The sequence below is a fragment of the Lemur catta genome, chromosome 8 (genome assembly GCF_020740605.2).
Source record: "Lemur catta isolate mLemCat1 chromosome 8, mLemCat1.pri, whole genome shotgun sequence".
Classification (NCBI taxonomy): Eukaryota; Metazoa; Chordata; class Mammalia; order Primates; family Lemuridae; genus Lemur; species Lemur catta.
In genome coordinates, this window is record NC_059135.1 from 17,519,007 (window position 1) to 17,523,209 (window position 4,203).

The window sequence follows — 4,203 nt, forward strand, 5'->3', positions numbered from 1 at the left end:
CAAGTGCAGCTTTGGGGTGAGGGGGAGGAGAGAAGCCTGGCCACACTCCCTTAAGGCTGGAAATGGGAGGGAACAGGCAGACACTATAGCAAGAAAGCTGCGGGTGAGACAATAGGAAAAGCTTCCTGGCTGAAGAGCGCCAGACTAGGGAGCAAGGGGACTTCAGTACTCTCTGGGGAGACCTGGACCTGAAGGGCTGCAGGCCTGAGGAGTCTGGCTCTGCCAGCGCTGCACAGCCAGCCAGGGGGCCTGGGGAGGTGAGACTCCCACTAGGACAAAAAGCGGGAAGAGAGGAAAGCATCTAGCCCTCAAACGCAGCCCCCAGGGAGCTGGCGGGCAGGATGCCGCGCGGGGTTCCAGCACCCGGGCCCAGGACTCGCTCTGTCTGCTTGGGCAGAAGTCAGAGGCTCTGGGAGAGTTCAGCCTGGGGGACGGACACAAGTGGGCGTGGGCCCCTTGGATATGGGACTGCCAGGAATAAACAGACCTTCTCATTCCCAGCCTTGGCCTCCTCCCTGCAGGATTCAGAATGTCTGTGTTTCTTCTTCGCTGCCCTGTCTAAACACTGAGTGTGGAATGTCGTGTGAGGGGGCACAACTTAGGCAGAGGGCAGCTGGGGAGCCTGGGTTCTGTTCCCCGTGCGGCCCCATTTCCTCCTTACCCGACCATCTAGCTCCTCTCTGCTCCTTTGTCAAAGCCTTGGGGCTGACTCATCCCCTGGCGTCTCCCCTTCGCCCAGGGAGATGCAGTTTTCAGATGCTCGGTCTGGCTGACTCTGCAGCCCGGACCCAGTTCTCTTTCTGAGGTGGAGTCTGTTTCAGGGTGGCCAATCCAGAGGCACAGAATCCTCCTGGGCCTCCTCTGTCCACTGCCATTCTCGTAGATATTTGAATTTCTCTCTGCTGACCCGAGATGTTTGGGGCTGGGTGGGTGTGACACTCAAGGGCTACTGATCCTAGGCCAGGGGAAGCAGGGCTTTCTGGACCCTGGTTAGCCTCCCTGCACCACTGTGCAATACTCTCCATTCCCCATAGACAAGGGCAGATGAACCCTTCAGAGCCTCTGAAGGGCTCTGGACACAAACCTGGTTTCGGGAAGCCCTAAGTCATCTGTATGGGCAGAAGCAACTCTGTCTTCCTGTTAGGTCTAAACTGCCAGATTCTTCAGGTCTGGGATGGCTGTCTGGGTCAGATACTGACCCTAGGAGCCATGGAAATTGCAGTGCTTTTTAGCAATCCCCAGAAGGGGGCAGCACTGCTTGAACCCCAAATCACCACCGCAGTAGTAGACCCAGGCTCCTGGTTTAGGCCTCATAACTGTTGGGTCAAGGGCCCATCTAACTACCAGCTCCTGTGAGAAGGCTGACGCGGCAACTAGGGCCATTTCCTTTCCTTGGTTTCCACCCCCAACCCTGACCCTGTCCTTCCACTTCCTGCCTGCCAAGCTCCTTGTTCTTAGCTTGCCCGGGTCCCGGTTTATCCAGACATGGAGATTCTCACCACCTGCCCCTCCACAGTAAGGGCATCCAAGAAGGGGAAAATACAAAATGCCAATCATCTTAGGGAAGGCCTGGGAAACCCCAAGAACAAAATGAGGCTTGGCTTATGTTGGACCTTGCTTGCTTCTGCAGTAGCCTGTCACTTCTGATCCTCTCGAGTGTATAAAGGGAACAAGGATTTATTAAATGGCATTATAAATAATTATATGCATTATAATACATATGATGTGACAGGCATTTATCTACTCTTTTCCTTTTAAAAATCCTGTGAGGAAGGTGGTGGTATGGCCAATTAAAGGTGAGGCTGTGAGGGCTCAGATTAGGAAATTTGCTTAGCTGGGCATGGTGGCACACACCTGCAGTCCCAGCCACTCAGGAGGCTGCAGCAGGATTGCTTGAGCCCAGGAGTTTGAGGTTGCGGTGAGCTATGATGATGCCACTGCACTCTAGTCTGAGTGGCAGAGCAAGAACCTGTCAAAAAAAAAAAAAAATTGCTGTCACACAGCTCTTAAGTGGTAGAACCTGGATTCATACGGAACCATCTCTATAACATTGTTTTGTTTCTCTCCAGCTCATGTCCAAGGATACCTACCCCTCCCAGGTATGAGCCCTTGGGGCAGGTGAGCGTCAGCAGCCATGGGGACTAGACCAGCCACGCCCTCAGCATACTACAGGTGTGCACCACCACAGCTGGCTAATTTTTAAGATTCTTTTGCAGAGACAGGATTCTGCTATGTTGCTCAGGCTGGTCTCAACGGATTTTACCACTTCAGCCACCCAAAGTGCTAGGATTGTAGGTGTGAGCCACCAAGCCTGGCCTAGCATGGATTTTTAATGCTGACAAAATGTCCTGGAATTAGAAGCTTCCTTCGTAAAAAAATGTTTAGTGCCCTTTTGTTTTTCTCCTAACTCCATACCTTCTAAGTGACTTTGGTTTTGCCATCTATAGTACTTTGCAGAAATCTGATTCCCACTAGTGGCAACAGAGTACAGTGAGTTCCAACATATCACTTGTTTTTATTTTTTCTTTGTTTTTCTTTTTTATAGAGACGGGGTCTCTTTCTTGCTCAGGATGGTCTTGAACTCTTGACCTCAAGTGATCCTCCTGCCTCAGCCTCCCAGAGTGCTCAGATTACAGGCATGAGCCACTGCACCCGGCCCCCAACATATTAGAGCTATGTTCTAAAGTGAGCAAAGAAGCAGAAACATCTTTGTGCCCCTGTAGTTCCAGGTACTCTGGAGGCTAAGGTGAGAGGATCGCTTGAGCACAGGAGTTTGAGTCCCACCTGGGCAACACAGTGAGACTTTGTCTCCTAAAAAGTGAAAACTGGTTCTAGTCAAAATTACCCTCAAATAACTCACGGGGTACAGAATGCACATGTCACTTTCTCTCGATATATCTAACTTAGCCAAGTTTTCCATCTACCAGAAGTAGGTGACCAGGGGTACCCCAATAAGAGCCAATTAGAAATCAGAGCACCCCAGCTCTCTAGGAGCCCATATCAGTGAAGTAAAATGAAGTCTGATGACTGAATGACCTGTGGCTTTCAATCTTCTCCAGTGACTCACAGTAAAAGGACATTTTTACAATCTAGTCATGATGTGTGTATGTAACGAAAACACGATTTGATTTCCAGATCAATACTTACCCTTCATAGGTGTGATGCACTGATTGATCTAGTACATACTATTCTCTTTCTTAAAAATGCTGGTGCCACACAAAACTACATATATGATAAAAATGCCTAGAAATACACTACACCCCTAAAGCGTGCATGTAAAACCGGTAAAATCTGAAGCATGTGGGTGGCCTATACCAATGTCAACTTCCTGGCCATGATACTGTACTACAGTTACGTACGTAAGATGTTACCACCCGGGGGGAAACCAGGTGAAGGGTACACAGGACCCCCCTGTGTTATTTCTTACAACTGTATGTAAATCTATAGTTATCTCAAAATCAAAAGATTAGGAAATAAAAATGCTGGCTGTGATACAGTCAGGTGAGTTCACAAGTCATTAATGGGCATCAAACCAGACTGAAACACACACGCTGCCCCAGATGGAGACAAATTACAAGGCAAAGCAGGAACCATCAGGACAGCCCTCAGACCAGTTCAGGTCCTCCTGAATTCTCCTGATCAATTCCTTACTACGAGCACTTTCTGAATCAATTTTATGTCAGAGGTCAGTGTCCTGCTGGGGACAGCATGCTCCGCTAGCTTCTGCACTGTTTGTCAGGCGAGCATCTATCTCCCTGAGTGCCAGTCTTTTGGGCCGCTGTTTAAGAAAGAGAAAATGTGGCCAGTTAGTTAACATCAGATCCACACCTAAATACTCATCAGTGTCCTGCAGAACCACACATACGGTGGGACACATTTTGGGAAATGCTATACATTATCCACGATAAAGGAATAAATCAGAAAACACTTTAATTTGCCTGTCACTGGGGAGCTTCCTGGCCACTCAGGAGCAGCCAGGCAGTTTCAGGGACCAAGCTTCACAGGAAGCATGTTCAAGTTTATTTATAGCTCACTGGCCAGCCATTGTCTCCTCTAGGGGGTGAGGATCTAGACCTGACAGGCTCTTGAACCTCAGGCTTTCTCGCTCAGGTTTGCAGGTCCAAGGGCAATGGCAGGTGTATTCTTCTTCCCCTCTCCTCTCTTTTTTGGACTCACAGTCCAGAAACCCAGCAAATTCTCATG